The 13,845-nt window shown below is 42.5% G+C and overlaps 1 protein-coding gene across 1 annotated transcript in view; it reads left to right on the top strand.

Moving 5' to 3' along the window:
- CACNA2D3 (calcium voltage-gated channel auxiliary subunit alpha2delta 3) overlaps positions 1-13,845 on the top strand; it is a 908,562-nt gene that overhangs the window by 778,746 nt on the left and 115,971 nt on the right. The window lies entirely within an intron of this gene.

Raw genomic sequence — 13,845 nt, 5'->3', positions numbered from 1 at the left:
AGGTAAAAGCCATGCTTTTCTTGAGGCGGCATGAAGTGGAGTCCCTGGCCAAAAGCAGTGTAATAAAGTGGTTGAGTTTGGGGTTTGAAATCAGCTGGATCTGGATTTGAATTCGGCTTCACCATTCACTAGCTTGACGTCTCTGGGCAAGTAACTTGCCCACTGAAAACCCCTCGTCTTCATCTCTAAAAGAAAGACAGTAGTTTTTCTTTTACAAGATTGCTCTCAGGATTTCGTGAAACAATGCATTAATATTGTACCTTAATAAACGGTCACAATTACCCAAGAGTGCTTTCCAAGGCTTCTATGCTGCTAGCATTCAACTCGCCCTTGACTCAGGAGGCAGGAGGCGGGTCCTGACAAAAGTCCTGGAGGCCTGGCCCCTCATGCCACTCTGGTGGTACCGAGGGAAGAGGCCCCTTGGGAATGAAGTGAAAAAACTGGATTGAGACTATCCTTAATGGCCTGCTGTTTGGGATCCCATTGCTCCTTTCGACAAGCTCCTTCCAGCCTCCTGGAGCCTAAGATACTCATCTTGCCTCCTTCCTGAAAATCTGCTTCATTCAGTCTGTTATTTTTAGTCCTTCTCTCCAACATTCTTTGAGCATCCGAAAAGCAATGCAGTCAAGTCAAGCATAGGCAATAAAGAGGCCTTTAAATCTTCATAAGGACTAAAGGGTTCCTTTCTTTCTCCTTTTTCCCTGTCTACTTTCAGCTGCACAGGATTTAATAACTGTTCCTGTACGATACAGGACCGTCAGTGGCCTGTGTGGGGCAGTCAGTCACCAGTGGGTCATAATACAACAAACACCTGTGAACCTAATGATCATTCTAAGAACTAGACAGCTTCTAATAACTTACAAGCTGTGTGCTTCTGTCTTTCCCAGGGGCCAGCAAACTTTTTTGTTAAGCACTGATGGTAAATATTTAAGACATTACAGTCATGCAGTGTCTGTTGCAACTACTCTGATGTTATAGAATGAATGAACCATAAACAATCTGGAAACAAATGGTGTGCCCAAGCCCCAGTAAAACTATTAACAAAAACAAAACAGGTGGAGGACTGGATGGACCCACAGGCTATATGGTGAAACCCTGCTCTGTCCCACTGTCTAGCGACTGCTGTCACTGCTCCACCGCAGCTGGCTGTCACCTACTCCCACTGCCACCACCCGGCTGGGCATATCCACCACCATTTCCTTGTCTGTACAATGAGAGGGCTGAGGAGGAGGATCTTTAGCGCCCTCTTACGTCAAAACTTTGTCATTCTGGTAGAATGCTTGAGTGGGGTTGAAAGGCTTTGTACTTACAGACTTATGGGGAGCTTGGACAAATAAAGAATTTGGGTGTCTCTTTGGGTTGCAGCAGATCTATTTGGTGTCCTGCAGAGCCCAGCTAGGGTCCAAGTCTCATGGACTCAGAGGTCTGAAAACAATGTATCCATTGATGGCGTAGTTGGGTATAAGGGGCCAGGACACTTCCAAGAAAACGGTGGGCAGTTGACCGTACCTTAGAGCCAGCCTGTGTGGCTCAATGAGGAAGCACACTTTCATGGTGCTTGTACTCTCAGGTTGTATGATCTTAGGCAAATCGTTCACTTTCTCTGAGCCTCAGCTTCCTCATTTGTGGAATGCCAGCCTCACAGGATGCAGAGAGGATCAAGGGCTGCATTCACAGCACAGGTCTGGTAGAGCAGATAATCAGAAGTGGTGTCTCCTGTAAAGTAGTATGTCTTTGCAGACCTCAAAGGGTCTTGACTCACTGCTCCCAGCTAATATATGTGAATGCCCTGGGAACACACAGTAAACCCCCACAACTGGTGGGTTCCTGGGAGCTGTGGCCTATTGCCCAAAGGAGCTCTTTGGTTCAGTTTTACTCCTGCTGACTCTAACAGCGATTCAAAATGGCAGTGCACACTTGGAGTGGAAGGGGCTCCTGGACCTAGAAGGGCTTTGGATGCAGAGGCTGAGTGATTTATGCCACCTGGCCTCAGCCCAGAGAACAAAGGGAGGCTGTGTGATAGGCATGCTAATGCCTGCAGTGACTTCTGTCCCTCCCTCCCTAAGTCAGACCAGAAACGTGGTAAGACAACTGTGTGTGCAAAAGACTCACAGGTCAGGTGAGGCCAGGCACTCCTCTGAGGGGCTCCCGGTACCAGGATCTAGTCGAGAGCCCAGTTCTCTGCACAGAACTTGCTTCAGACACACTCTCAGAGGAATATGGTGGTTACTGTCACACTGCAATTTCAAGAACCTCCTAGTTTCTGTATATTTTTATATAAATATATTTCCTACACACTTTTGTCCATTTTAAGTCAGAGTGCTTCCCTATATTTTTTTGCTCATTTTAAGTCAGAATGTTTCCCTATTTTTTTTTTTTTTGCTTGTTTTAAGTGAGAAAATTTCCTCATATAAATTGGTCTATTTAACATTTCACCTTCCTCCAAAAAAAATTAACGTTTAAAATGGATGTGGCATGGAGCAAGTGGTAAAGAGGAGACATAAGAGATGCGAGTTTGATAACCTGGGTAGAGACCATCGCCTGGAGAAGGAAATGCCAACCCACTCCAGTGTTCTTGCCTGGAGAATCCCAGGGACGGGGTAGCCTGGTGGGCTACAGTGTCCCTGAGGTAACAAAGAGTCAGGCATGGTTGAAGAGACTTAGCATAGCACAAAATGGATGATGTCTTAAAATCCAGCAAATGTGTAATAGCTCTTCTTTCGAGGTGATATTGTTCAGCTATTTTAAAAGAATAAGTTAGAGCTAAATATAGCCACCTAGGAGGATGTTCATAATAAATTGTTAGGTTAAATAAAGCAATTTGAATACGAATGCACATTGTATAGTCCCATTTATGTTGAAATGACGACAACAACAACAAATGTGAGAGGTGGGAAGATTAAAAATGTGCATTGATTTGTCTGAAGATTGAGTAAGTAGGGGATGGATAGACACTATATTGATAATACTGATTATCTAGGGGACAGGGTGATTCAAGAAGAAAGAGAAGAAAAATTTTTTTCTCTTTTTACCTCTGCATATTCAGCTTGCTACAACAACCACATAGTACAGCTGTAATTTTCAAAATGCAAAGGAGAAGAGCTGACTTTGGCTTCCCTGGTAGCTCAGTGGTAAAGAATCTGCCTGCCAATGCAGGATACACGAGTTCGATCCCGGGTCTGGGAAGATCCCACATGCTGCAGAGCAGCTAAGCCCATGTGCCACAACTACTGAGCCTGTGCTCTAGAGCCTGGGAACTGCAACAACTAAGCCCAAGCACTGCAGCTCTGAAGCCTGAGTGCCCTAGAGCCCATGCTCCACAAGAGAGGCCACCACAGGGAAAGGCCCACGCACCTCCACTAGACGGTAGGCCCCACTCCCAGCAAGTAAAGACCTTCCAGCAATGCAGAACCGCAGTCAAAAAAAAAAAAAAAGCTGACTTTTGTTAAATAGCAAGGAGAGGTTCGCTTTGCTTACTGGCATGTTTGAGATGGCTTATCCCCCAGTAACTAGCTGTATTATGTGTGTAAACAGAGCATCCTTAGAGTTTACTTCCTCTCACTCCAGGAAGATGAGCTCCAAAGTGACACCTGTCTTTCTCTGCCAAATGATCACCACATGTGACCAGACCTTATAACTCATAGGAGCATTTCTCCCAGTTTTAATGTCTGCTTCGGTAAAATCTTGGCAAAGTGCCCCCCCATTCCCTGTTGGTGAGCCCCATGCAAAGCAGGTGCTGTGGGGCTCCGATGAGGGCGAGGCAGCCAAGCCAAGGGACAGCTGCAGCTCAGGATAGCCTGGACGAGGCCCTTGGCACCACAGATCCACGCAGAAATTTCATTTAATAATTAAGAGAGGTTTGGTACTTGGAAAATACTTCCCTAGGATTGTGGATGACCAAATGACACCTAGGTATAAAATTTTTGCAGAGCTTTTAAAAAGACCTCAGTATTATTTTGTCCTTCCTCCCTCCCTCCCTTCCTAACCCTTCATTCTTTGTTTCTCTTTTTCTTTTTGGTCTTATGAAACATACAACAAGAGAATTAGGAATATACATTTTAAATGATTATCATATCATTTATTTATTTTTTTTCTAACTTGTTTGAAGATCTTTTTTTTTTAATTTTACTTTATTTTTAAACCTAAAACACTGTATTAGTTTTGCCAAACATCAAAACGAATCCGCCATAGGTATACATACGCTCCCCATGGGCCATATATTGGTAAGGATTTATATTAGGTAATTTATGAATTGTGAATGTAATAATTGCTGTAACAAGTAAACCTCCAGATCTCAGTGGCTCAACACAACTACTCATTTGTTGTTCTTATCACAGTCTAGGTCAGGTTGACAGGGGCCAGATACCCATTCAGCCACTCAGGGACTCAGGTTCCTTCCATCTTGCCACTTTGCCTTCCTCTTAGTTCTCAGAGTTCTGTCCATCAGCTGACTGATGAAAGAAGAAGACGAGGACCAGACATTGGCCAGGCCTGGAAATAGTACTTATCAGTGCATTTATACTCCACTGGGCAGAATAAGGGGCTTCCCTGATAGCTCAGTTGGTAAAGAATTCAGCTGCAATGCAGGAGACCCTGGTTCAATTCCTGGGTTAGGAAGATCTGCTGGAGAAGGGATAAGCTACCCATCCAGTATTCTTGGGCTTCCCTTGTGGCTCAGCTGGTAAAGAACCTGCCTGCAATGTGGGAGACCTGGGTTCAATCCCTGCGTTGGGAAGATCCCCTGGAGAAGGGAAAGGCTACCCACTCCAGTATTCTGGCCTAGAGAATTCCATGGGCAGAATAAAATCACATGATCATATCTAATAGCAAAGGACGTTAAGGAATATAATGTAGCTGTGTGTTTTGTAAGAAGAGGACTCACAGATGTTGAAGAGCATAAGTAGTCTCCACATTTTATTTGCATTATGTCACCTAAAGGTGACAATAACTCATTAGTCTATAAGCTTAAGATGGCTTTTGTTTCTTCCCTTAGTTTCTCTAGTACCATGTAGTATGCCTATTAAATTAATACTGAATAAATGAATGAATGACAAAACTAAGGCACAGAAAATTTAAACAACTTGCTCAAAGTCTCCAGAGTATTTATTGTGAACACATGGATTGTGAGCATCTATATTGAGTAAAATATTCAGGGAACCTATCATTTTATGTATTTTATGTCTTAAGATCTTTTTTTTAAATATAATCCATTCTTTTTTATGGTAAGCTACAAATTTTATCATCTGGAAGCTCTAACTAACTCAGAAGATAAAAATACGGTTTTCATTTGAGCCATTCAGTGGAGAATCAAGGCTACCATATGGTTTCTCTAGTACGAAAGTGGGAAAGATGTGTGTACCTCCTCATTCTTTCTTGCCTTTTGGATAAGTTAAAAATTCAGGTTCAAGGACTACCTAGGGGCATTCAGTTTACTTTATATGACTATGTATAAAGTTTAAATTCCTTTCTTCTGGCCTTGAGATGATTGATAAAATCAGTGGAGTAGTGAATATGAAATGTGTACCTCCAACTTCCCTAAAGCTCAGGAAGACAGAGAGAGGCCAAAATGCACGAGACTACCTCTCAGCATCCACTTGTCAGTGAGCCCGAGTCTGAGCTAGGGCCATGGGAACTGGAAAAGACATAGCAGGCTGACTCTTGACCTTCAAAAGACTTACCAATTTGGAGGGTGTTTTGCAATTTTTACTTATTTTATCAAAAGCAGGGCTGATCATCTCATCACCTTGCACCTGTTATACCTATGTAAAGATTGCATATGACTTGCTTGGACACGGACACTGCCCAGCTGTCTTAGAACCAGGTCTTATAAGTCCTTGGGCTAATAGCAGAGACAGACTTAGATACTGCTATTTTTTGGTCCATCCGCTCTGTCAAGGTTAGAGGAAGTACAGACTCTCCATCCCGTTGTCTTCCCAACCTCAGCCTCCCAGCACTTGGTTTGTCTGCATACAGGGTGTATGTGAAGATAAAGATGCATTTCAGATAAGTATGATTAAAAGTAATTAGCGAGCTCATGCAGCTGGTGAAATAAACATAGGCAGATGCTGGTTGATACAAAGCTAATGAAAGAAACAAAAGGATCAAGAAATATGGCAGCTTGGGAAGCCTGGCCAAGGCCTCACACTGACACATTGTTTTACTTAAATCTTTTGATTGGCTACTTTTGTCCCTGCCCCAAGAATATAAATTGGAATCAAATTCATGTTCTTGTTTGATTGTTTACTTATGTTACACATAAAATGAGTGTTTTGTGCAGCTCTTCTTGGTAAATTTTTATTTGCTCTTGTACTTTTATTATAACGTAATAATCCAGTTTCTGAAATAGATGACAGTCTGTTCTTCATATTTTCAAGTTAGTGTTTAGTGTATGTATATTATGATGAAATAATGAATCAGTGTTTCTTGCTGTTTTCTCTTTAAAACAGTTGGCTCTATGTTGGCTTGAAAATGTTCTGGAAAACACAGTTGTTTCAGGCAGGATTGTAACTCACCAGTTAAAGATTCCAAACTTTAGGAATCTTTTTCATTATTCCAGCCTTCATCTGTCCCAATCATTCTGGCATCCCTGTTAAAAGCATGGAATCTGGAGTGAAACCATCTAGATTCAAATACTACCTTCTACATTTACTGGCTCTGTGACCATGAGTGAGTTATTTAATTTCTGTGATCTTCAATTTCATCATCTGTACAAAGAAACCCAACTGGAAGATTTGCAGGGAGGGTTAAATAATATTTTTATGCAAGAATCTTAATAAAAATTGCCCTTGCACATAGCAATACATTTTCTATTACTGTGTCTGTATGACATGGATCAACCAGGCACGTAGGCTGTATCTACTTGCACTAATCTGTTTGGGACAAAAATAAGCAAGTTAAATGCAAAGGTGCATTTTCCTTGTGTGGCAGCATTCACCATCTTTTAGGGTTATAAAGCATGTATCTATGTGTGTTTGTGTATTTGCCTGGAATCATTTGCAATCTAAGTGAATTTGTGCTCTGCGTATCTCTGCTTGTCATCAAAATAGTTCAACAAACAAAAGAAAGTTGGTTGTTGATGTCATGTGACTACAACCTTCATGTGGGACTTTTGTTAACAAAATAAAGGGCCTGCATTGACTTTGATGCAGCAGCCAGCCATGTTTATAATAGTCAGTTTTTATAGTAATTTCCCATTCTGGTGCCACAGTAGTGGTCTCATCCTTTCATTTCATCCAGGAAGCCCATATTGGGTTACCTACTATGTGTTGTTATTTGTTTAAGGTATACCTACCAGTCTTTCCTCTAGTCAGTCTGTCCTCAACGGGAGGCCCTTTTCCCCATCCTTGTGTAATTAGAGAAAACATGCAGTCATCTCCCCAGGGCTGTTTAGCTTTCATCATGAAGCATGACTATCAGAGTTTCGAGGTTGATAGGAGTGGAAACATTTGTGTTCAACAAGCAGGCTCCTTCATGTGTTGTCAGCATTTCATTTGTGATTCTAATTAGGGCCAAGGAGAAAATAAACTCAGTGTACTGCTCTCCAGCGCTATAGCTGATGTTTATAAGTTTCTATACATGGCCCCAAGTTGCTCCTACCACAAAGGCATTTGGAAATGCAGCTGCATGCTGCTGCTGTGTGTGATGAAGAGCTGAGATGGGTAAATCTACTGGGACATTACTGAGAATGGGCAATGTAGGTGTTTATTTCTTAGAGACTGGACTTGCTTTACTTCTTGGCACTTCAGATTTTCCTGAGGTAAAATCACCCTTTTATAAAAATAGAGTATATTAGGGGGACTCTCACTGTGCCCTGTATCTCATCTCTGAAAGTCCACTGTAAATTTCATTATATATTATTTATTTATTAAGGAGACATCTATTGAGTGTTCATTACCTGTCAATCTCTGTGTTTGAGGATATTATGGACATGAAAATAAGACAGAAAAATAAATAGTCCTACAATCCAGATGGACCCTACAGTCTCACAGGGAGATACACATATTTTCAAATATATGAAAGTGCTAGGAAGAGGAGGTACATGGTATTGCAAGGGAATATCATCAGGGTACCTGACTTGGGAGGTTGGGGCAGCCGTTCCTATGGATGTTTTAACCAGCTGAGATCTGAAGGGTGGGCTAGACTTTTACTGAAGAAGAAAGAGAAGGGGTGACAAGGTAAAGTCACATGTAAAGCTAACAGGTCAGACAGATAGCCCAAAAGAGCCATCTAGGAGCTACTGGGGGCCCAGTGTGGCTACAGCACAGAGGCTGAGGGGAAACTCAGGCAAGCCAGTGCTGGAGAAGAGGTGAAGAGGCTGGTGGTCCCCCAGGCCCCCATCTCCCATTATAGCTGTAGTATTGATATTGAGAAGCTCTCTCTCCCTGCCCTCCACACACCCCTTTGCAAGAATGGTGCTTTCTGAAGTTGGGGTTGGGATTTGAGCTGTGCACTGAGCCCTAAGCCCTGCAACATACTTTGGGAGGTGCTGTCACTTCACAGGCTGTGTGCTCTGTCTAATCCACCGCTCGCTGTGACTGGAGAGATACCTCCTGCCGTCCTTCATGTGCTTCTGGCAAGAGGTAGAGAGGACTGCAGTTTCACAAGTGCGGTGAAATCTCAGCACATGTGTATCAATCCTGATCTTTTACTTACACATTGTGGTTGTGGGTGAATCCATCCCACGCGTGGCTGAGGGGCTACAGCATGGAGCTGCCAGCTACACACACAAGTAGTCAAGGAAGAGTTGGCCCTGCTAGGGTGCTGAAGCCACGCTAGTGGAACAGGACTTTCCCTCCTGAGTAAAGTGTGGACATGAGAGCCAGCAGTCCAGGGATGGCAAATAGGTGCTTGAGGCAACTAACATCTGTGGGCCCAGGTGGGGTCCCACCCAGCAAAGCCATGGAGCCCAGCATGGCCTCAGAATCCTTTCCAGCCCAGTGGTCAAAACGGAGAACAAACAGCAGACAACCAGTGGCATCCTATGAACATAATCCTAGTCACTGTTTCTGAAGCAGAGCCTTGCGTGTGCAGAAGTGACCGATAAGTGTGGAATCCAAAGTCAAGGGCCAGTTTGCTGAGGGGAGAATTTGAATCGCCCCATAGGAAGTTACTGACTGAGCCCACCTACCCAGCTTCTACATCTTGCTGTAAATTTGGTATTTTCTTCTTGACTTTGTGAATACAACAATTTTCTACAGTGATAAAAATAAGTTCTTTATTTTTTAAAAGAGACTTCAAAATATTTTATCTCTCAAGACAAAATATTAGGGCATACTGCAACAAAAGTTAGGCTGTGTTCTGTGCATTTGCACAGAAACTTCTGGTGTGCACCAGAAATACGACTGAGCCAGGGGATGGCACAGGCATTTTTTGTTTCTCCATTTGAGTATGTAGGTGGTCCCAAGGTAGAGCTCCCTGTGATTGCCAAGTGTCTGGAGGAGTGGCAGGTCAGACTGGGCTCATGTGGGTTATCTTGCTGAGACTTTCCCAGCACAGAAGGTCCCGTGCCCAAGAAAATGACGTACCTGGTCCTAAAGAAGTCCATCCGGAAGGGTAACAAAGGTCAGACAACAAACGGACCAAGAGGAAACTGTGACTGTAATTTCTCAGTGTTTTCTATCACGTTAGGTGACAGAACACTTAAATCAGCAGCTTCTTCTGTATTTTGTTCTTCCTCTGTCTAGAAGTGAGGTTGCTCTGACTGACACAGTAAGTCCCTAAATTCTCAGAGCTGAATTGAAACATCTAAAACTCATAGAAGACTCAGAAAGTCACAGGCACAGGGTACTTTACCTGAAAACCATCACGAATTCCTCCTCCATTCCATGAGTGAAACTATTATTGTCTGCATCTTACTGAATGAAAACCTGAATCTTAGCAAGGGTGAATCACTCATCAGAGATAAGTATGTAAGTAATAGAGTGGGGACTTGAGCCTGCATTGCCTGATTTTAAAGCCTCTTAATTCTTTTTTTTTTTTTTAAAGCCTTTAAAGCATTGCATTCTTCCCAGCCCCTTACCCTTCATCAGCAAATGAAGGGTCCTAAAAGAGTCATAGCTCAGACACAACGGACTTGGTAGAAATAATCCGCTCACCCCAACCCAGCAAGACCTCTGCCCTTGTGGTTCCCTATTGCCCATTGCTTCTTGGGGCCAAGGGCCACCAAGAGAAGAGGCCAGTCTGTCTGCTCTAGCTTTGGGCTGGGAAAGCATCCTGGGGCCGGAGGTGAAGAAAGCAGGGCACTTTGTGCATGGAGCTAGTGCTAATCTGGTCCATCCCCAGGACTGTGCTATCAGTCAGATTTCAGCCGTATTTGTCATGGCTGCTCCACTGTTCAGCAGCCGTGCCCACAGTCCCGCCCTCTCTTCATCACTGGGCAGGAAGGGGAGAACTGTCTTTGATCTCTAGACCGGTAGCAAGAAAAGCATGGCATTTCATGGGCTTATTCCTGCCCCTCCACCAGGCAATGGTTTAGGCAGCCACATGAACAAATCTCCTGGGCCATGCTGGCTTTAAAACATCCAGACTCACAGAGGAGCACAGCCTGCCTTCACACTGAGGGATTCTCAGTCGTCATGCAGAGGAGAGGATACTGGGACTCAGATCAGAAAGAGCACAGAGACAGTGAAGGGGACACAGCTGGCTTTCCAAGGTCAAGAAGGAACCACACACTCAGCACTGTGGTTTACATCGTCCATCTGCAACTCCACACCCCGAATAAAAAGTGTTCACTTGGAAACAGATCAGCTAACTTCTGAGATGTGTCCAGAGTTGAAAAAGTAAGACAGGTAGCTCTTGGGGGAGACTAGGACTATTTTCTACTTACCCTCCTTCAGAAAGAAAAGTTTTCAAGTCAAATAATTCTAATAGGGAACATTTGTCTTTTAAAAATATATTCGACTTCCCTGTAGTATAGTATACTTTGATGTATTAAAATGCAGTTTGCCCCACTCAAATTACTGCTTCGGTGCCTATTGCTATAAAATTAAACTATTCCTCCCTGATATTTTATTAAGCTCCACCAGCATTTCAGACGCAGACATCTCACAGAGCTTCAGGCCACATGTTTTATATGCTGTCAGGGTGAACTCTGACTTTAGTCTGTAAAGCTCCCTTCCCCCATATCTTTATATAGCACAGCATTTTCAAAAACTTTGCTACAGGCTACACACAAATTGTGGACTGCTATAAGTAAACGTCTCTGGTTGTGTGAGTGTAAATACCTAAAAAGACCAAAAAAGATGCTTTTGTGAAAAGTTCTTGTTTTCTGCACATCACTTTTGCATATATTCTGTTTGATATTATTATGTTTTCACCATTTTAGGGGGTGTGCATTTTTGGGAGGATGAAATTTTTCTGAAACCATATGCAAATAAGGGTATGCATTTATGCACAATGAGATCAGCTCTCTAGCAGAGAGCTAATATGTTTGCATTTTTCAAAATTGATGGATATAGCCATAAATGCCGATCCTCTTAACAAGACTAACTTTGTCATTTAATAAGGGAGATTATTTCATAGATTTAAAACCAGTTAACACATTTAAAACTTGATAAGACAAGGCAATCCTGGTATGTTTCCTGTTCTCCTGTGATTAAAGCAAATCGAACACTGAGACTAGGGGAGGTTTTCCATGGTACGAGTAATGCCGTGAATGTTTCTCCTGGTAATGCAATTAGGAAATATTGGCCCCAGTTAATGTAACTTAAACAAAACATGTTGTCCTCGTCAAACTTGTTCAAGTTGTTAAACAGGCAAAGCCTTGTCCAAAAAGTTAAAAAACAGGGGCATATAGTGTTTCCATGGAAACTCTGTTAAAATACTGATTTGTGGATATGATCATAATCAGCCCCATAATCTAATATGACTGAATTAAATGAAAAAGAATCTCAGTTATGAAGTAAGCCCCCTGTGCAGGAGTGTTCTTACACATGCAGAAAACATACGGATCCCGATGGCCATTATTTTCAGACTACTACTGGTGCGGGGATAGAGAGCGTTCAGAGCTGTTTTTGTCTGTCGGGTTTTTCCCTCTTCATTGATTGTTCATCACTCTTCTAATGCTGGGATTATGTGGGGGAGCAGTAAATAAAGTCTTGATGACATTTGGAGTTTTTAATATGTATCATTGCTCCCCACACAACACTGCATATTGTTTTCATTGTCTTTTGTGACAAAAGGAGATAACTCATAATGTTTAACCACTTGTGGGCCTTTAGGAGACTAGATTTTATTAAGGTAATAATTTCTTCCCACTAATGGCATCTTGGTAGAAGATCTGTTCTAACTGAATTTTAATGATTCAGCTTCAAATGAATGGCTTTGATATCTAGAGGGAAGGACCTCATGCTAAGGGTTAAGTGTCCATGGGACCCCGGGCAGAAACTTCAAGGACATGCCCTGGCCTCCCCACCACAGGCTTCCACAGCTCAGTTTGCACCTGTTTGGGCTGTAGTAAAAATGGAAACTGCTCACCATGGGATAAACTTCAGTCTGGTGCCATGGCAAAGACAGCTGTCTCTCAGCAAACCTATTTGATTTATTTGGAAGTCGTTCCACCTCGAGACAATCACAAGTGGCATTGGTGGGATCTGTTTTCTTCTCAAACAAGTATGTCCTCGGTCATGTATGAACTTCAAATGGGATTTACCATCTGATTGTTAACAACAGCCTAGCAATCATTTGTACCTTAGCTTGGCATTCTAGAGCATCTGTGGAAAGGCTCTTTTCATGTGACCAGGCAGTAACATGCAAATGCACCCCTGAACATGTGATGTCTATATATCTCATATCAGCGTAGTCCCTTGATGTGTGGGGCATGGGTTCTGAGGTTATAATGTGTCTGAGGCTTACTTTCTGGACAGAGACGTGCTAAGCAGAGTCAGACAAAGCTCCAAGATTCAAACACTGACCTAAGGTGCAGGGGCTGACTGCTCCCTATGTTCTCCCATCCACCTCCCACACCTCTTTTTATTTGGGCACAGAGAGGAATAAATAATGATAAAAATAGGTCAGACCTGAGACTTGTGCCAGGAGCTTATATCTGCTGATTATTTACTCCCCTTAACATTTCACTTCAATTTCTAATTAATTTGGTTTTATACCAAAGTCGTGTATGAACACAGTTTTTAAAAATTAAATACTACTGAGAAGAAGCTTATAAAGAGAAAGAGCTGGCCCTTGACTCACCACTCCCCCTCCAGTCCCAACTTCTAGTTCCACTTCCTAGAGACAATGGCTTCCACATCTCTTAGCAGCTCTCACTAGCAAATTGAGATTATTGAGTTTTATTTAATATCAGATATTATTCTGGGAAAGATTGAAGGCAGGAGGAGAAGGGGACGACAGAAGATGAGATGGTTGAATGGCAACACTGACTAGATGGACATGAGTTTGAGTCAGCTCTGGGAGTTGGTGATGGACAGGGAAGCCTGGGGTGCTGCAGTCCATGGGGTGGCAAAGAGTTGGACACAACTGAGCGACTGAACTGAACTGATTCATTTACTTCCTTTAATAGTAGGTACTTTGTATTTCTTACACCAGCTCTTCTTGCCTTCTCACTATTCCACCAACACAGCTGCAAAGCTATCTCAGAGTTTCAGATTAATTAGTGATTATATTATTAGGCCCATCTATGTTTGTTGCTTACAAGGTTAAATCATAGGCTATTGTGTGTTTTCTTTTTTCCTATTTTTTTTACTATTTTCTTTTTTACTATATCTTATTTGCTATTGTGTGATACTTTGCTCTGGACTTTTTTACTATTGTGTGTTTTCTTTTTTTACTATTTTTTACTATTTTCTTTTTTACTATTTCTTATTTGTTATTGTGTGATATTTTGCTCTG

This window comes from Bubalus kerabau, chromosome 20 (assembly GCF_029407905.1).
Source record: "Bubalus kerabau isolate K-KA32 ecotype Philippines breed swamp buffalo chromosome 20, PCC_UOA_SB_1v2, whole genome shotgun sequence".
NCBI lineage: Eukaryota > Metazoa > Chordata > Mammalia > Artiodactyla > Bovidae > Bubalus > Bubalus kerabau.
The sequence above is the reverse complement of the archived record's forward strand: the minus strand, read 5'-3'. Positions and strand labels throughout refer to the sequence as shown.